The 21422-nt window shown below is 44.7% G+C and overlaps 1 protein-coding gene across 1 annotated transcript in view; it reads right to left on the reverse strand.

The window, feature by feature from the left end:
- Nucleotides 1-20858, reverse strand: part of LOC119465726 (alpha-aminoadipic semialdehyde synthase, mitochondrial) — a 70278-nt gene extending 49420 nt beyond the window's left edge. Inside the window, exon 1 of the mRNA XM_049657683.1 lies at nucleotides 20683-20858. The gene's annotated coding sequence lies outside the window, so the exon portion shown is untranslated. The remainder of the gene's footprint in view (nucleotides 1-20682) is intronic.
- Between the last annotated feature and the right edge of the window lie 564 nt (nucleotides 20859-21422).

The following is a 21422-nucleotide window of genomic DNA, read 5'->3' on the forward strand; positions in this document are numbered from 1 at the left end:
GCGTTCGGCGCCTATTCGAGCTGTTGTGAGCTGTTTTACACGCCTTGACCGATGCTCACCAGTCAGGACAATAAAAAAAAAACATCGGTCATCTATAAAGACTGAAAACATCGCATCACCACTGAGGTTTCTTTCTTTCTTTCTTTCTTTCTTTCTTTCTTTCTTTCTTTCTTTCTTTCTTTCTTTCTTTCTTTCTTTCTTTGGCAACTTATTTTGATGCTCACAGATGGCGCGAGAATTAATTGGTCAGCAGTCGAGATAAGTAAGAGACGATTAGAGTATTGGTGAAAGAAAAGCAGGCAAGAGAATGATAGGGCCAGAGTCATAGCAAGTGTTGGTAATGGTACAGTATAGTGACAGAGGTATCAAATACGATATTCGAGATCGCGATCAGATAGGCGAAACGCTAGATAGCGATATATGTAGTAAAACTTGATTAAATCAAGTAGGCTAGGTGACTATTTGTCCCCGCCCCGTTTCAAAGGGGATACCAATAAACATCATCATAAGCATGATGACGATTATGATGATAATAATAATAAGAAGAATAACAACAAATTTTGGCCTGACTATTGTGGCCGCTTTTCGAACGCGTACGGCATCGAGTGAGGAATTGTGGGGAACCCCGAATCAGTGGATCGAGTAATAGCATTTAAATTAGTATCGAACCGCGCCGAGAATTAGTGTGGTTCGTGTTTCAGCTGATAATAAGCGACAGTGCGGAGAGTAGTAATGGACGTCCGACCAAAGTTACACCGAAGCCGTGCCGTACGACGTATCAATCCGACATTCAACACCGGAGTTGAGAGGAATAAACAAAGGAAAGTAAGTTCGCGGTCCAAGGCATTCTGTGCCAAGCTGAAGTGACACGTGCAAAGAGCTGGCTCTTGTATGCCTTAGCAAATAAAATATAAAAACAGATGAATTTCTAATTTTTTTTCTCTTTTCCACAAAAACTAACATTGTTTCCGCGTAGGGAAAAATAAATTAGACAAAAAAACGCTCTTCAAACCATTTCTGTGTTACCGCTTTTGAGATGGCACTATTATAGCTCCCGATACTATTAAATTAATTTAGTGCTAACTCAAGCGTTTCTTCCATTTTTATTTCGGAAAAAAGAGGAGGACCTTTCATCTGAGATAGCTTCAAGCATGGCGTGTGACATTTTTTATTTTATAATTTATATTGTACGTAATGATTACGCTTTTGTGTCGAAGTTAGAATATGAATAATTTACATTTCATCTGCCTTTTTCTTGCTGTTCACCATATATAACTTTTCGCTTTTTTATCTTGCTGCAACAGATAATTAGTCAATAGCCTCTTTTAAAAATTTGTGTAATCATTAACGTTTACAACGTGAAGTGCAGACAAGAGGATTAAAGAGAATGCCATGGGGTTTGCTTCTATCCGTTTTTTTTTTTTTTTTCATGTTAGTCATACACTTCGTTAAAAAGAGGAAAAAATCAGGCAAGCTTGCGCTCGGTCGCGCAAAGCTTAGGCACAGCGAAGCTTACTGGCTGCTACTGCTAGGTATGAACTTGGTTGCCTGCTAGGTCTTGGTTTAACTTAACTACGCGTGTAGGAAGGTATTCTCGAGCGATCATTTTCAGAGGTACCTTCCCTTTCGCGACATTTCGCGTGACTAGCGATGGACGCGTGGGCGCCTACGAGCGACAGCGTTTCTGGCATGCCACAAACGCAGGCAGGCTAACCAAGGCTGGCACAGTGCCAAGAACGCTGCTGCTTGCCGACGCCGAATGCGTTGGAGGCTAGCCGCTCGATAGCAATCGGCCAGCTTCGCTGTGTCTTGAGCTTTTCGTGGCCTAGTGCAAGCTTTCGCCTTTTTTTTTTCTCCTGGCTCAGCGCGACGCGGTGAGAAGAGAGGCAGGGGTCGGGAAAGCAGGGAGCTGGCGACACGCGGTCTTCTCCTCCTCCTCCGCCGGGTTGCCATGGCTACCACGGCTACGCACTACAAATTACGGCTGGCTTAAACAGCTTCGCTGCTAAAACACTTTTTGCTATGTTTTATTCTCACTACACTTTTATTGTACTGACTTTTCATGTATCGCATAAGCAACATTTCATTTATATTCTGCGGTATTACATGTCAACACCCCGAAATGATTACGATGCACGCCGTAGTGGGCGCCGGATTATTTTCGACCACTTGGATTTCTTTATTAACGCGCACCTAAATCTAAGTACACGGATGTTTTTGCATTTCGCCCCCGTGTTAAACATAAATGTCGTCCAAACCACCATCCTGTCGAAAAAAGGCACCTGCTTTTTGCACGGGTGGTATCTCTAAAGGAACTTTGTTTTTTTAAGCGTGGAGGTACGAATGATACACGTGTCACGCGCTTTTCTTTTCTCTTCTCTTTTTTGAGGAGCTTTTCCACCATTCTGTTGAAACGGACGAGTGGGAGACAGGAAGAAAGGCGCGATAACATTCTAGTGCACGAGCCACGGGAATGTTCATGTGTGTATGTGATCACAGTGCATATCATAATTCTCACCCAGCGCCTGGGATAGCATTCCAGGCTAAGATCTCCAGCATATCATTAAGGCTTGTATGTCTCGCTCTCTCTACAGGAATGTTCAACTTCTCCACTTTAGACACGCGTGTTTAGAAAACGCATAGCCTGCCACGTGCGAAATAAAAACGGAAGTTGTGTTCAGCGATGTTCTGTTATTAATTGAAAGAGAACTGCTGTTTTACTGGTATATAAATAGATGAACGAACGTGTCATGGGAGCTGCGGGAGGTTCGTACTAAGTACCGGCGTCCACTTCCGACACGTGTGGGTGGCCGCATGCAGGAAACACTAAATAGGTCCGACTACTAAAGAATCCTCGGGTACCACTCTTTTTAACTGTTAATACTGAGTGATTCAGCGTGTAGATCCACTAAAGAGAGAATAAAGGGCAACGCTGAATAAGTGTACTGTTAAAGTATTCTCTCAAAAGTCTGTTTGCAGTAATACTGCGGAAAAATGGAGGATCCTTTTTCTGAATTTCGCGCCAATACCAGCGCTCCGGCGCGCCTGTATTACGTCACGAATAAGTGCTCTTGTCGTCGTCCTTTCTGTATGTTCCTGCCCCTTTTGAGATCTTTTTTCCTGTATGACACATTACACCCTCGCGGTTGACCATGCTTGTACGGATGTCAAACTGTAGGTTTACTCGATTTCTCGGCACTCTGTGCAGTAGTAGTTCGAAGGGAGTGCAACACTTTATAGTCCATTACGTGGTAGCACAGTGCAAGCTGCCTGCAACGCGCTCTTCGATTTGACTTTGTGTCAAGGTCAGTTGAGTTCAACGATAGCGGCGAGCACAGTCTGCGATCGTCGGAAATCTGATCTGTGGATCAAGGGCGTCGGCTTTTACGCATGACTCGTCAAGGGTTCCAGCGTAATCGCTGGTGCTCGCGTACTTTACAGAAAGTACAACACTATTCACGTAGCGCGTGCAATCTGATTACAGAAGGTCCGGCGAGAACAAAGACAACAGACAGAATCAACGATAGCATTCGAGTAAGTTCCAAATCATGCAGGCAATAACTTTACGCTGTTAGCTGGCGAAATGTGGCCCCCGGGGATAAGGATAAACAAGTATCCGTGTCATTATATTTGATTAGTGGTGCGTGGATGGAAATTTTGAATTCTCGGGTTTTAGTTGTAAAAACCACGATTTGATTATGAGGTACGCCATATTGGGGGGACTCCGGACTAATTTTGACCACCAGGTGGATCTTTGACGTATCCCAATGCATGGGACACGGGCGTTTTTGCATTACGCCTCCGTCGAAGTGCGGACGCCGAGGCCGGGATTCGATCCCGCGACCCAGTGCTTAGCAGCGCTACACACCATAGCCACTAAGATATACCCCGGCGGGTGGATGGAAATGTCTCCCAGTTTTGTTTCAACAGTCACCCTATAGCTGGCGTAAACACAATTGTCAGGTAACGTTGGTAAACGTCTGCAACGTGCTGAATATTCCTTTCGTTCGAACTGCCTTCTCTCGATGTGCGTTTTCTGGTGGAAAAGTGTCATTCGTGGACGCCTAATTTTCAGGTATTTGGGTTCATTTGGAGCGTTGTTCTAGACACTGTCAAATTGCACCATATTGTCGAATTCTGCAATGGCAGCGCTTCGAGCCAATCAGAGAGGCTGTAACAGCCCCGTGAGTCACTCACAACTGGCAAGATGGCGAATTTTACAATATGGCGGAATTTGGCAATATGCAGAATACCACCCCTAGTGAAGGAAGAGTTAGCGAAACTTGCTAAAGTCGAGTATGTGGTTCATTGGAATGTGTAGTCCTTGCTTACGCTTAAACAATCTACGAGACCCGAAGAGATGCTGTATAAACTTGTGACGTCACGGAAAGTTGTTGTGTTGTGGAGGCTTCAAAGTGACGCCGAAACACGTTTTCTTTATTTTTAGCTCATTTTTAAGCAAAACACCACAAAGCCCAAGCAACATTCCACATGAATGAAAAGTAGAACAATTTGCTCATCTTTATTTCTGACCATGTATATTCATGCAAAACGATCAATAAGATGTCTTTACTACTTATACATTAGTTAGATAAAAATAATGAACTAATAACACGTTTCCTTGAACTACCCAAATCTGAAAACTTGTTCCAGCATATAAAAAAAAACGCGACTAGGGTCTTTGCGTTAACTTTCCCATACTTGTAAATTCGTAAGTTTGGAACTTAGCTGTCAATTGAGCGTTAAAAAAATTATACGTTGGGCTACGTAGGGTTAACAAGCATCCCATCGGCAAAAATGACCTTTTGTACAGGTCACGTTCAGAAAATCATGCACAACAGTTTTGGACATTGCCCCTTCCGCCATCTGTCAAATGATTGATTAATGTGGTTTATTACGCAAGGGCCAGATGTGGCCAAAGAGCGCCAAGGCGATGGTAATGGCTTGTCAGTGGTGCATGAATAGTGAGTTATGAGGTGTGGATAAAACACTAGATGAGACGTGGCTGTAAAGGGGCCTAAAATAGTCACTGTAAAGTGCGTAAAATCTACATGTGATAAGGTTATGACAATGGTTAATCTGTCAAACTTCACTGCAATGTACCAGTGTAACTCAATGAGCAGCATTCTATAAAAAAAAAACAAAGTGATAGGTATTTCAAAAGATCGGATAGTCGTAACTACCCAGCTGCGTTACAGCAGCGTTTAAAAGAGGTATAAAACACCGCAGTGGCGCACCGACGGGGGGGGGGGGGGGGGGGGTTCGGGGGTTGTAACCCCCCCCCCCCCCCCCCTGAGGCCGACTTAACCCCCCTCTTTTGTTTAACCCCTTTTCTTTCCTTGCGCATTTGAGTACTGCAACTAAGATGTAAGACGCGCAATCGTCTGCACACTCACAAAAAGCGCATTTTTTGACAATTTCCCGTGAAGAAATTGAAATTAGTGCTATTTAGATGGTATTGGCAAACTGTCAACCCCCCCCCCCCCCCCCCCCCCCCCCCTGGCAGAGATCCTGGGTACGCTACTGAAACACCGCTATAACGCAGCAGGGAAGTTAGGACTAAGTGCCATAAATGCGTTTGTTATTAGAAGAGAGTACCTTTTCTACGTTGTTAGCTGGAAGTTGTTGAGATTGAGCCGCTCTTTCTGGGATATTATTATTATTATTATTATTATTATTATTATTATTATTATTATTATTATTATTATTATTATTATTATTATTATTATTATTATTTTAATGCTGCCCACTGAGTTTATCTGGTGCATTGTGGTGAAGCTCGACATATGGTCGAATTCTTGGGTAAGGCGGGAGCGTAAGCTAGTCTAACACAGCTTAACTCACTACTGCTCTCTAGTGTTTCCGTAAATACATTAACTTAACTGACCATCATCAGCAAAATCTTTATTGTGTGTGATTTTCTTACGAGCGCTTTAGCACAGCGGTCTCATTGGCAACTAAAGTAACGCGAAAGCGCGAGAACAGGTTACGAAACCTGGAAGAATCGGACCGTCTGACGTTTAGAACGAAAGACTGAAAAAGAAATTATTGGATGAATGAGGGTGAACACGGCCATGTAACGACACGAATGCAGCTGTGTTTAAATAATTCATCTGCGAAGGGTGGCGGGAGTAGCAACCTTTATCGGGCAGACGGGAAAGAGGTAATAAATCCTCTTCGTAGGGACGATAAATAATCCGGACGACAGTTTTCTTTCTCCGTTGATTCTAGTCCTGTCGTAGTAGGAGATAATTCTTCGTAAAGAAATAAAACAAAAAAGTGTACGAAACATCCTGTGCTAAAGCTGCATGTGTCTGCCTGGCAGTAGGTGTGTAGACGCAGCTTTCACAGACGTTTAACGGCCGGTGGCGCAGGTGTAGCATTTTTTTTTTTTTTTTTGCAGCGATGACAAAAATGCGCGCGCTTGTTTAATTATTTGCTCTGCGTGGGCTGAATGAGGCTGCATTCGAGATATCAGGATCCCTTATCTCGAAACTTTGAGTGATCTCGTCGATGCCGATATCGTCCACCATCGCGGCGCCGACGCTTAACAAGCTTTACCGTGTTTGCAAGAATGTAAAGCTCTAAAAAGTGCTTTTTTTGTCAAGTGACATGACTACAAAGCAATAGATGTGCTTAATTTTCTTGATGTAATGGCATTTAAAGCTTACCTGCTGCGGTAGCACTGTGGTAAAATTAAGGTCGCGGACCACATTTCTACGGGGGCGCAATGCAATAACGATCGTGTAATTAGACTTAGGTGTACGTTAAAGAAACCCAGGTTGTCAACATTAATCCAGAATCCCGCACCAGGCGTGCCCATAATGCAGATAGTGGTTTTGGCACGTAATACCCCAGAAGTTGAAAGCACTTGCTTCCTGCTACTGCGCTTATCTTAGCATGTGCGTGTGCTTACGGCGCTGTTAGAGATGAAATTTATTTAAAACAAAAATAACGACTAAACCTACCGAAATACAACGAGAGCATTGAAAAGAAACATTCATGATTCCTCGCCATAACCGCAAGCCTGGATAAGATGATATCCGGTGGTAAAACAAAGGTTTCCTTTACGCGTAAATTCTGCGCGAAACGCGAATGAACTTGGCCGGTAGTTTCCAAACGGATGTGCCAAAGCCGGTGCTATAGTTTCTGGACAGTTGTGGCGTATTTGAATGATCGTTCTGGAGTGCTCGGGTACTGCTACGTAGAAAAGTCATGAAAGAGGGCTTTAAAGCTATGTTGCAAGAGGAAAAGTAGTCCGGTAACTTTAACCTGACTAAGTTATTGCTATTGGGGGCGGTCTATGCTTCACTCTTAACCTTTGTAACCTTCATCTTAACCTTTGTAGCGTTGCCGGAGTGCTCTGTAACGACTATTCAAATATTCCTGCAGCAGGCGGGAGCCCAGGAGTGCACATGGGTTACAGTACCGCTATTGTAACACGTTTCCTTAATTAACTTGACAAAAAAAGCTAATTCGTAATCTTTAGGCAATGATACGGTAAGGAACGCACTATTTCTGTTGCCTGCTAGTTCGAGTAATGTTAGGTCGAAAAAAAAAAAATAGCGCGAACCGCTTACTCTTTGTGTGACTCATCTTAACTAGTACTTTTGTCTTCGCTGGAAGGCCGGACACTTTCCAGTGATATTATCAAGCTGTCGCTCGTATAATATTATCGGGCAGCAGCCATTTAGTCACCTAGCTGATAAGCCGGCGCCAGCTGAATATTTCATAACACAGCATAGTTGTGGGGTGGCAGGAGCGTATGTAAGTACATGCACTCACGGCCGGTGTCAACGTCACACTCTACGCTGTTTGCGCCGCTCCAATTAGGCGTTCCAGTTGCCTTGCGGTCCGAATGGAGACACGATGGCAGCCTTGTTACACTTGTGTCACTTTTTCGAGGGCATGTGCTCATTCGCACACGGTGCCTAAAACAAGTGAACAGGGTGCAGAGCACAATATAAGCAGAAGAGAGAGAGAGAGAGAGAGAGAAAAAACAATAAATTTATGCTGATCCGACGCACTGGGGGAATCGATGTAAGCGAAGCTTTCTGTTCTGTTTGCGTCGATGGACGATAATTGGCGGTGATGTTGAAGGCGAATGCTTATGCTTTTTAGCGTTTAGCGCAGTACGAGAGCGGTGGGGAGACGTTAAATGCTAGCTTGCGTGCACCACTTGCGTTTCTATACGCAGTACACAGGACGCATAGCGAGACGTGTTGGCCTGCCAGAAGGTTAGCACCATGGAGAAAGGAAACAATCTTGTGTTTTCTGTCAAAAAGCTGCATACCACACTAAAACTACGTGATTTATTTTTGTCGGTTTACTTCGCAATTTGTTAGTTTCTTTTTCAAAACTTGTAAAAACACTTGCGGATAAACTTTTTTCTCTTTCGTTTTTTTACAACTATACATTACTTGTATGTATAATATACAGTTTTTTGTGTGTTTTATTCCTAGGAAGTAGATATGTATTAAATTTTGTAGCTGCTAATATATCTGTATTGACTGTGAGCCCGCGCTAGCACTTGGCTGCAGGGCCAACAGTTTTTTTGTGCAAATTCATGTATGAATGACAAATGAAATGAAGAAAAAATTGACAGGCCCTATATCGAAATTGCGCCTGCTACAGTCACTAGAATTTCGATTTCGCTCTCAATCGCAATAAATGTTATTCAGATTGGTCAGGCTTTGTCCCGCATTTTTGTACTTTTTTATTTATTCGGAGGCTTGCCCTAAGGCATATGTACCATTTTTTTTTTTTTAGGGTTGAAGCGCTATCATATGGATACGACGCATGATTGAATCTGGCGGCACGATGTTGAACTGATTCAGAAAACAGCCTGTTCTCATCCCAGGTGTAACACTATAGCAAACATCGTGACGACGACGATGTGAGGACAACCAGATGAAAATCCTGCGCTTGTGTAGTTCAAACCCTGCTCAAGTCCTGCGCTTAATGCAGTTCCAATCCTGCTCAAATTCTGCGCTTGTGTAGTTCAAATTCAGCGCTAATGCAGCTCCACTAACGTGAAACTTGGGGAAGTGCGAAGCAGTGATGCGCCGGTGTTTCCCTTATGCTACCTGGTCCTCACCATTGGTTTGAACTACACAAGCGCAGGATTGGAGCAGGATTGGAGTTACATTAAGCGCGGGATTCAAATTCTGTCCTTGTGTAGTTGAAATTCAGCGCTAATCCAGCTCCACTAACGTGGTACCTGGGGAAGTGCGAAGCAGTGATGCGCCGCTGTTTCCCTTATGTTAAATTCTTTCGCTATTCTTGCACAAATGAGGAGGAATCGAGCACTTGTGGGGTGGTGGCACCCTCTCTTGCGCTGCGCTGGTACCGGACTGGCGTTTAGGAAGCGATTTTCACAAGTTTCTGCTAATTCCCGCATATCTCTATAGCTCATACCCGCATATGCAATGCGGGTATGCGGCACACGTGATTTTATTATCGCTAATTGTGACGTAACTGACGAGCATGTGATGATATTGATGTCACTACCTGTCAGTCACGTTAGTCATTCATTCGTACCCATCCATGCCAATTTTAGCATATACCAAGTGAACGAGACGCGAGTTTTCGACAGATCTTGTTTTTGTGCGTGAGCACGACGACATGACATCACATTAGACACCGACAGCCCGGGCCTTTAAAGTGCTTCGCACTTAAAAACTGGAGACGCCCTACCCAGTTCGCACGCTAGGAGAAAAGTGTGGAGGAAGTTACGTGGTATTTTGGGCAATAGCGGCCATGTTGTCGGGGCACAATGGCGACTTTGTTATGGCTGTGTGCGCTCACACGTGGCAAAGGCGTCGTGTGAGCAGGTTTGCGTTAGTCTCCGTATTTTATTCATCTGTGTTGTCTAAACAGATCGTGCTCTCGCGGCTGTTGCTGTGGCCAGGCGGGACTGGAGGAACTAAAACGCGTGAAATGAACGCGCATACAACGCTGTACGCAATGTACCGCGCCACGGCAATGGCCACGGACGAAGAAATATCTGCGGGAAATTTTGCCCTTTTCGGCGGAACCATGCTAACGTGCCGTCAACCGCTGTGTTTCAGAATCTGTATACAATGAACGACTTGCATGGTCAGTGACAGTCGTAGAGTATTCCTGCTTTTCACAGCGGACAACGCACTTGCGGAGCGTAGAACGTTATTCAAGAATGCACAATCTTGGCTTTACAACTTAGTATTCGGCAACAATTTGATTTTGCGCGTATTAAGAACACAAGTCGCACAACTGTTGCTTGTTTCTCGCAGTACTCGCGACAGCGCGAACTCGTTAGAGCAGAGCGTGCTTGATTTTGCTGCCTTACTCACCTGTAGTGTTTTTTGACCTAGAAGCGCAGGGAAGTGAAGGCTGGCGGATGCTCTGCGAGAGTGATCAAGGCTCCACAGAAAGTACGCCTGCGAGCACATCACACAGCTTATGCATGGGCACGTAGGCCGGGTCTACGCACGTACTGTTCGGCATCGTGCGCCGTCTACCACAATCATTTGGTTCCGTGAAGCTTCACTTACCTTCACTTCAAATTCCCTTCATTGTGAACAAGGCCCCCGCGTAGCGGGGCCGAAACGTCTTTTGCTTTCAACGATTTCTCGGCGCTCGATATTTCCCGCCATATGTTAATAGAGTCATTGTTTCACCTAACCTGGTAGTTTCATTCATTTTATTCTTTTCAAGTGAATGCGAATATACTCGGCAAGAACCCTACCAGCGTGCATTGGGGTCACGCGTTAAAGATCCCCTGGTGGTGAAAATTAATCCGGATTCACCCACTACGGCGTGCCTCATAATCAAATCGTGGTTATGGCGCGTAAAACCCCTGAATTGCAACCCTACCAGCAACCGATCGACCAACCCAGGCGAAACCATTAAATTATTTAATGATATAATATAATTATAGGGTTTTACGTGCCAAAACCACGATCTGATTATAAGGCACGCTGTAGTGGGGGACTCCGGAAATTTGGACTACCTGGGGTTCTTTAACGTGCTGCTAAATCGAAGTACACGGGTGTTTTCGCATTTCGCCCGCATCGAAATGCGGCCGCCGTGGCCGGGATTCGATCCCGCAACCTCGCGCTTAGAAGCCAACCATGGAATTGTTAGCAATGGAAGCTTCGCTTTACAACGCAAAAGAGGAAAGCGAGCTATGCAGCAAGATAGCGAGGAATGCGTAGCTAGAAATTGGCATTTCCCCTCTCCTGCATGCTTCGTTCTTTAGGATTATCTTCGGGGCGAACAACATGTTTTTCGACAGTATAAGTGCGAGCCGGCAGCCCGAAACCTTGGCGAGGTCTGGAGATACGGTGGCTGGAATATTGACCAATACTCGAAAGGGAAGGTAACAGGGTAGACATCTTATCGCGCCCACCTGATAAGGACAGAGGGTCGTTCGACGTGATCGTCCGAGCAAGCTCCGCGGATTGACACGGGCTTAAGCGGTGGCCAGAAAAGCCACCGGGCGCTTACGTGGTTTTCTCGATTACTCGAAAAACAAGTAGTGACTGCCGCACGACCCATGCGTTTCTTTTGTCGAACCAAGCGATACACCTGACGTCTTAATAGTATGCACAGAGTGATAGAAGAAAATGGAAAAGCAGGGTGTAGTCAGTCCGCCAGCATAGTAGTTTAACTAGCGTGGGAATAATAGGTGTTGTGTAAGTTTGTCTAAACGTTGTTCTCCCATGGCTTCGAACGCTGCTCGTGTTGCTGCTGCATGTCCTACGCTTAATTTCAATTTAACCAAGCGATGCAGTTTATAGAAATAGCCAAAAAAATTCTGCGGTCTTGCGTGAGAAAACTGCGATCTTATTATGAGGCAAGCCGTAGTGGGGGACTTAGGATTAATTTTGATCACCTGGGGTTCCTTAACGTGCACCCAATGCACGATACACGGGCGTTCTTGTATTTTGCTCTCATCGAAATGCGGCCGCCGCGGTCGATCCAGAGCCGTTGGGCTTATAGCAACGCAACGCTGAAAGATACAGGACTGGGTTTATAAGTTTTGGGGTGGCTAGTATAGTGCTTGTGTATAAACGAAATATAATCCCGAACACGCTACCGCGGCCCTGCAAGCACGTCGATTACGTGGGCTTATGCATTTCGCACCAGGTGCATGCCATACCGATTGTCGGCCGTACGGAGATATTAACGAAGTCTAAAAGTCACAAAGAAAATGGGAAATCATCCCAGAATATGTCTGCAGGACAGATCACCTGCGTACCGTGCGTCTTCTCACCCCGCGTTGCGATCAGCCAAGAAGAAACAAAGGAAATAAAAAAAGAGAGAGAGAGAACTCTAATCGGTGCTGAAAAGCATAATCGATGACATCAGCTGGCCCACCGACGCTTTGTTGCCCACGTGATGTTTCCGCCTTTGTACACCCTTTTTTAAAGCGATCGCATTATAGGGCGACTTCACCCACTTTTGAGGTATTTAACAGAAAACTCGCAGGGTGTATACCGCACGCGATCGCGTCACAGTGTTCTCGGAATCGCAAAAGAGATTCGCGGTGTAGAAACGTCACTTCGATAAACGATAGCGTACGCAAGGTAGCCCGTGACGCAAGCACGCACATCTGCCGAGACGTCACAATCATTGCAATCTTAGTGTGCTATCGCATACTTAGAGAGTTAGCAGCGCTAAATTCAGGACTAGTTTTCGCTAAAAGTAACAGTTATGAGTTGCACTTCGTGTCACGTGTCCTTATATACCTCCCAGTCTGTGTAAGCGTTTTTGCAAGTCTGCAACCTTAAGTTATATTGAGACAAGTAGCTCAGCACTCAGATTTTCTTAGTTCTTTGGAAAGTTCCTTCTCTCTTGCAGCTGTCTTAAGGGGTTTTACTGTGCACCGTTGCGGGTCAACGCTCAGGAGCTCCCGCCGTGAAGTGACGTCATCAGTTAGAGGGGCGCATTGAAGTTGACGTGTGTACCTTTCGATCGGCCAAGCCGCGGGATTCCTTCTTCGCACGTACACGACGGTTCTTTAACGACAAATGACGCGTAAGAGAGAGAGAGAGAAGAAAGACAATATGTAGAAGTGTGTTTCTGTCTTGCGCCACTGTAGCACCAGAACCTGACTCACTTCTGCATACGCCAAGTGCAATAACGATATGCAATATTCTCATCGCCGAGTGTGAATCTTCGTTCTCTGGCAGTTTACTCACAGCGACTTGGCGCACGATTCAAGTTCCTTGTGACATTGTTCACCCGTTTTAACGCAAAAGTACAACTCTGTGACGCAACGAAAGGCTTCAACGAAAAAAAAACTAACTGCAGAGAAAGGCAATTTATCTTGCGGCGTAGTGCGGTTATGGCACTTCGCGACGACCACGCGTCAGTCCAGACAAATTTAAAAAAAAGTATGTTGTGCCTTTTTTGTTACCCTTGATTGCTCCTTATCTACAGCAGCGCAGACAACGATTTGCCATAATTCCAGCATTCTGCAAAGGCTTCTCTTTGAAGCAATAGTAAAGCAATGCATGCGTTTACGCATTAGGTTGTCATTTCAAAATGGATGAAATGACGACGTTTCCTGTGAAAGGCAGAATCGACATGACGCTCGCACAACACTTTTGTACACCGCATGTTTCTAGTCAATCAAAACTGACACGCCACCAATCCCAAACGACGCGGCCGTCTAAGTTGCGAGAGGACTCTGTTTTAGTATGCCATAACACTACGCGTCGGCAAGCGCTACGTCGAAGCCTGAACACGTGAAAGCAGTAAATGCATAGGAACGTATGCGAGAGTTCGCGAGATATCTGGGTCAGTGACGTACACAAGCCTCAGCTACATGCTCATTCCCCTCCTCTCTTACCCTTCCCCTCTTTCCGAGTGAATACTAGTCGTGTCATAATCGAGCAATAAACACCTCGGCTGCCACTCGAGGAACTGAGTGTGGCTGCCATATCTCGGCTTTGTGACCACCATGCTGTTCGCTTTGTGGTAAATTCCGCAGCGCTGATGCAACGTTTACAAGTGCTTTGTCTGCCTCCTAGAAACGACCTTTTATCAGCCATAGATAGCGGGGTTTATTAATCAGGAATTTATCAATCTTTTTATTCGTTAAACTGGCATGCCCACAATGCCTCGCCGTCCTACTATACCGCACGACAAAGGCGTATCTCAGAGCTATCCAATTGCTTATGTCATTAGCCGGCTTTACACTCACAGCGCTCTTAATTTCATCACTAAATGTAATTTTTTGGCGCCCTAGACTCCGTTCTCCGTCCTTCTGTATTTGTTCCATCCTTTAACCGAATCTGCTACGATATCTTAATGGTTACCTGTTCAAGGAATTGTATTGTTTACCTCGATCTTAACCTGTTTTGCACTTAATTACATACAGTTGTCTATCTGTCTCTCCCTTAAAAAAAAACATTTCGCAGTCACTTTAGCATACGCCAAAGAGGGTGAAGGCGAAAAGCACGTGCACTCAAGAGACATTCATTAAATTACTTCATTCGAATGCGTTGTTACTTCTTATTACTTCCTTTTTCCGACCAAAGGTCACGTGCTCGAGTGGCTTAATTGAGCCTATCCTGAATTAACTGTGCCTCAAATAACATCACCCTAATCATCACCAAAGGTCGTGTGTTTGAGTGTCTTAATTAACTCTATCTTAATTACCGCGATGACGACGGTGACCCGCGCACCATCAAAATTGTTGCACGAGCATTGCTAGCTTGACCCGCGCACCATCAGAATGGTTGCGTGAGCGTTTGCATATAGGCAAGACACGATGCAGAGGTGGTTACTACACCGAGACGTCATCGTGTACGATTTCACTTCGACGACACGGTTTTCGCTCAAGGACGTTGAAAGTTCGTCGCAACGATGAGACATATAAGGCTTCCGCCTTAATAAATTTAGGCAGGTTATAGATTGTCTATACGTATTGCCTACGTCTATGCAGTTCCTTGTAGACTGTTCTGGCCTCTTACTAGACTCATCATTTCGCCTCTATAATGCCTGCATATTGTCTATAGACAGTTTTGCGAACGCCTTGGCAGCACTGAACCTGCGCACCAAAACAATAAACTTTCGGTTGTCTGTTCTATCCGTCTAATATGAAAAAAAAAAATAACGCAAAAAAGCGCATGTTCAAGTTGGTTCATAGTATACCGGACATATTTGTAAGTTTTCAAATAAACGTAATGTGTCACGTGCCTGAAATGCAAATATGCATACTTTTTTTCTATAATTTAAGGCGAAATTGATTTGAAAAATTGAGGTTAGCTGCAGAAGAAGATTGTTACTGCTGACTTCTAATCTGGTGCAGTATAGAAGCTCACCATTGTCGTTCTCGTCGGTGGCCTATTCTGTGGGCAAGACCGGAGGTTTTGTAAACAGCAAAGTGGTCTATAAGCAAAAGTCGCTAGCAGTTTTATTCGTTCACTTGTTCTACTGTGATCCATAGATCTACGATCTCGTTGTTTGTATAAATTAAGCGGGCACTATAGTGGGCAAAAAGGCTAAGGCATTAATTAATTGCCGCAGGCTCTTAATATAAACGCTATAGACTTCATAATCTGGAAAGTTGGACGAGTTGGTGTGACTAATCATCATGCTGCGTGAGGGTGAAGCAGCACAATAAAACAGGACAAGGCGGAAAGAACACAACACACTTCCTCGGAGCAAGCTTCCTGAAACCGTTGTAAACATCGAACCGAATTCTCAGTTTTATATGTGTGTTCAAGCTCTATAGCGCTGCTTTTACCTGATCCCGCACTTCTTTTATACGGGTATGATACCTCGATACTAGCGATTTTTTGTATTTGTTTACCTGCTTATAAAGCCTTATTCGCTTTGTGTGACACTGTGTTTTGTATTTACATCTACAGATGTGTGTAGGATACCCCCCCGCTATAATGATCTTGGAGATAATGCGAGTCTATGTAATAAATAAATAAACACGACCCTTGCGTATATAAATAGGGATATAAATATGCAGTGTTTCTTGTGGAATAATGTAGTTGCGAGTGCAGCGATTGTCGTGTTTCTATGTGTTCTCTCTGTTTTGTCCTGTTCTAATGCGCTTTTTCACCCACACGGTATGATGCTATAGACTTCGCAGAAATAACTTTCTTTCATGTTTGAAATCCTCATTGCGCATATAGGCTCGACTGATTCCTGCTCTCGTTATCGCTCAGACTAATATCCGTGCCACACGGGCAAAGTAAAGTGAACTTTGAGCGAGTGCACTTCGCGGCTAGTGTCATTCGCAGGCTGCCACACGGGAACGCTTAGTGACACTCACTGCAGAGTGCACTCGCCGGCGAGTGTGTTCGGCGCACTCACTTCGCAGCGGCGAAGTGTGTAGCCTCGTTGGCAATGCTTGGAAGATACATAAAGTGACATTGGAAGAAGAGTGAGGAGCAATTTTAATAAGATTGTTTTAAATTTCTAACGTTACAAGATAATAAAATGCGCCCCACCACACACACACAAAAAAAGAAAAACAAGAACAGCAAAAGAACTACTCTCGCTCTCGGGCTGTTCACGATCACGCCGAATAATGACTGTGCACTTGTTTGGCGGATCGAGTCGTTTTGCCTGTTGCTGGTCAAGTTGCTGTCGTTGCCAGCGCTTATAAAGGTGGATTGTAAATGTTGTTTTTAACAATAGTAAACTGTTTTCGTGCACACATTTTTATATTAGTAAACATGCTTTCCCGTCTGACTCCCGGTTGCCATGAACATCAATTTGAAAGAACACTTTTCTTTCTCGTGTAGCAGCGCACCGCCAAACTGACACTCAGCGCGCTGAAGTGCACTCGCTCAAAGTGCACTTAACTTTGCCCGTGTGGCACGGGTATAAGAGAAGGTGCCAACAGCGGGCGTTCGCACTTGATAAGCGCGCGTGACGTCATTATGGGAGCCACGTCGACGTCTTTCACCTCATAGAACACTGGAAACGTGAAAGCCCTTCCATTAGACGCGAGCGGAATGCTACGGTGGGGGCACAAGGGTTCCTTCTTTCTTTTTTTTCTCTCTCTCTTTTTTTTTCGAGGAGGCCTGCCTTACATCATAGAACAGTGGAGAAGCCAAGGTATTTTCTATCCTAACCTCCATAGCAACCTATTTATAACTGAACAGAAGCCATATAACTTCCTGCTCGATGCAGGGTTGCATTCATATCTATAAGCTTCTTTCTGGTTTTGTTTTTTTTTTTTTACTATGGCCTACAACAAAATAATAATTGGTAAAACACACATGAAAAGGTTTTTAATAAAGACGACCATAATAAAGATAACGCCGCCACGATGGCGAGTTCAATCAAAATCTAACTTCTGTTCACGTCGCTACATAAGCGCGGGATACACTTTGTTTCTCTCCGTGGGTGATCCCTATCTGCCGAGATCGGGTGGACCTCCCGATTCACATAAAGAAAAGCTTTTAATGTGAATCCACCTCCATATCTCGCGCATCAGTTGCACACCCAATCGGTTTTGTTGTGTTGTGTATAATGTCTGGAATTCCAAGTAGTAAAATTTGATTTGATAATCCATAGCGCGTACGTCTGTTCTGCAGTCCCCAAGCTGAAATATAAGTTGCGTTTAGGTCACAGTCCGCTTGCACTCTGTAGCAAGCGTCATTATTTGTCAGTTGTGGAAATGATGTCAGAGGTCATCGTAATGTACAAACTGTCGTAAAAAATGCAAACGCCAGTCAGCCGCCGGCTGGCTCTTACTTTATTGCGACAGGATGTACTGTTAGCATAAACTGAAACACGACCCAGTTGAGAATGACAAGAACGCGTTGATGCGATTCCACGTTTTTATAGAATTGCAACCGGCACCTGATTCAGGCTCTGGATACATTTGGGACACAGAAACAGAAACATCTCTGCTTTGTGTGTGTGTGTGTGTGTGTGGGGGGGGGGGGGGGGGGGGGGTGCAGTCAACCGGAGATAATCTCTGGTTAACCTCCCTGTCTTTAATTTGCCTTTCTCTCTCTCTATCTTTAGAATTACACCGCGCTTACAAATCCGCTACACAGTTCGAAAGGACTGAAGGTGGCGCTACGCAGTTTATATGGGTTCATTCTGGTGCAAATGTGCCGCAGAAAGTAAGCGAAGTCGGTTAAAAACAAGCAGCAGTGATGCGAGTCGTTATTCGATTTTCTTTACTTTCGTGGCAAATGAACCGCTACACAGTGACTGCACGTCGCAGGAAAAAGTGATCAATAAAGCATTCTGAATCTAAATTACGCGTAACAAGCGTTCCTTTCTGTTCGCGTTTCAATGTACGCCGATGGTACGTGTGGCGTTGATCTGCGCTGCTGCGCATGATGGTTACGCGGTGAACCGCGGTAGAACAGCTGTCTCGGGGATTTTCCACCCCCCGAACAAATGCTAAGAGGTCTTGAACCGAGCGATCTACCGTCCTAGCCTGGTTATCTTTAGTGTGTTCATTTATAGTTCATTTATAGGTACTCTGAAGAGGATTTTAAAGTGAATTACTATTGGTAAATTACACTTTAGAAACACCACAAATGTACGTATATTACACAGCATGCGTAGTCCTGGTAGGGCCGGAGAAGACGCAGAAATTATATGTATGCACGCACGCTTATCTACAGAATGCAGATTGCAACATAAAAGAACACACACACACACACACACACACACACACACACACACACACACACACACACACACACACACACACACACACACACACACACACGCACGCACACACACACACACACACGCACACGCACACGCACACACACACACACACGCACGCACGCACACACACTTGATGAAGGCCGGACCGCGGCCGAAACGTCGAAGTTCAATGCGTTTGCTTTTCTACATGCGCCTGCACTTCTTTTAATATATATATATATATATATATATATTAACTAAAAGAAGTTCTACGAATAAATACATATATACAAGCTTTAATGACGTATTGATGGAGATGTTAGCCTGGCTGTTCGCCTGACATGCTACTCCAGGTGCTGGGTGATGATTATGATACATACAGCAAAAAAAGGAATACTGATGGCGATACCAATCTAAATTTAGATTACGCAGTAGCTCCCCATGCCGTAATGAATTTTAACAAACGACTGCTCGGTACAATGTTTATCGATGAGCGAATATTACTTTGCATTCTGAAGGAACAGGCGACTCAACTCCGCTAACTTTGTGGCCTGTTCCTGCACACAAGTCGTCGAAACGCGAGAAAATCATTTTTTTCTTCAAAACTATGACGTCACACTGGCGCTACGTTTCGAGCTCGAAATACAAAGATTCATTGAAACTTCGGCGTTCATTGCCTCCGATAGTAGACGATAGTAGACGATAGTAGAAATAAGAGAAAGACTCGTGATACAATACTCGTCTAGAAGGAGCTGTTGTCGATATATTATTTTCTCTATTATTTGTTTTAAACCGTTGCGTCGTTTGGGGAATTGAGAGAGAAGGAGCAGTCGGCCGATTTTTGTTGTTTAATAACTGCAGATAAGTGAGATGGTGAACCACAATAAAGCCGGCTATCCCAAGGCACAGTTAAGTAACGGAAACTGCACATTTCCCCATATATACGCGCACGCATACCACAAGCACACAAGCGTGCTAAGTATACGTGAACATAAAAAAAACGTAAGTGTACAAAAGACAAGCAATGGAAAATAAGCGTCCCATATGCACCCGCGTTAAGTAAAAGAAGTTCATGTCCGTCTACAGGTATCGACATCTCCTTGAACACGCATGAAAGGGAAAATTGTCATCGATCCGATTGCAGCACGAAGCTATACCCACACAGGTTTCTCGGAACGAGAGCTTCGAGTTGATTAATTAATTCGGTCTCTGCCGCTCTGCGACCTGCCCTGCTTATAATATGTTTTTATCATCATCATCATCATCATCATCATCATCATCATCATCATCATCATAATCATCGTTATGCCGGCTATCTTACATGGTAGAACGACCGCCACGGAAGGGCATTCATTGTTCCCTGTTTGATCCGAGGACAACAGACAGACAGGCGAACAAAGAACTTTATTAAGGTCCTGAGGAGCCAGCCATTGGATCCCCAGAGAGAGGCCCCTGGCTAGCTGTTGGCAAGAACGAACTTTTCTTCATATACGACGTTTTCTTTCTGATGAACCCGTATAGGTTTTCTTTTTACCTACCTGGCTACAATCGGGTGGGAGACGGTATTCCCTTTCATGACCCTTTCTTCATCTTGCCGGCTTCCGCAGAATTGATTTGCCTTGAGCATTCACCAAAAAAAAAAATGGAGGACGCTTAAGCTTCGCCTTTAAGAGTGGAACGTGATAGCATTCAAACGTCGCTGGCTGCTTATCAGGCGCTTTTCTTGTATATTCAAATTACAATTCGACGCTATCACGTCTGTAGGTTGTGGTTAAGTCGTACTTTATTATTTTTCTGCCGGATTTTACTTTGAGAAATTCAATTTTTCTTCACTAACGTCTTGCGCTACGCAAGGGCCTGCCCGGTCGGGGTGGTTCGGGATGATGTGGTTCGGCATGATTATTTCCGCCAGCTACGCCGGCGCTTACGACGACACCGACGCGACGGCGACACGGGTCCCTTAACGTTATCGCATTAAAAAAAATACTCCCCCAGTTTTAGCTGCTTTGATATTGCGTCATATAGCGTCCATATTTTAAACATGGCACTCACCTGCAGCGGCGCGACCCCGACAGGGCCGCGATGAACGACCACCGCGCCTGCCGCGAGACGACGATCCGTGCCGCCGTGATCTTTGTGCCGGCAGAGCGCGCGTATGCAGTCGCGAGAGCTTGCAGTGTGAGATCCTGTAAGGCGAGCACACCCACCCGGCTGCGCGTTGGACACCGTTCTGATGTTCCGGACGAAGCGGTCCGATAACCTCCTCCTCGGAAATTCCTCCGCGTGGCTCCCAGACATATACACAATTGCCTCGTCTCGAGAGCACGGACGGCGCGTTATCTGGTTCGTGCTTCCATTTCTGCTTTCTCCTCAGGATTTGAAGAGATGCAACACTCCATTTTTTTTTTGTCTACTGTTTCAGTAGGGAGTACGGGGGCGTTTAAGGGCGATAACGACGTTGTGGAAACGATATCTCCATTTTCTGTCTAAACCGCGTTCAGATCTCGCGAGAATACGTGGTAACTATTTGATACACAGGTTGTCAAAAATGTAGACACAAATATAAAGAAAGAAAGAAAGAAAGAAAGAAAGAAAGAAAGAAAGAAAGAAAGAAAGAAAGAAAGAACGAAAGAAAGAAAGAAAGAGAGAAAGAAAGAAAGAAAGAAAGAAAGAAAGAAAGAAAGAAAGAAGCAAGGAAGGAAAGACACTAATAAGTTGTCTAGGTCCGGTGCACGTGATAATCTGTCATGCGATATCATTCGCAATGGGAATGCATTCGCGCAACGTTGTCG

Source organism: Dermacentor silvarum, chromosome 10 (assembly GCF_013339745.2).
Source record: "Dermacentor silvarum isolate Dsil-2018 chromosome 10, BIME_Dsil_1.4, whole genome shotgun sequence".
In the NCBI taxonomy this organism is placed as follows: Eukaryota; Metazoa; Arthropoda; class Arachnida; order Ixodida; family Ixodidae; genus Dermacentor; species Dermacentor silvarum.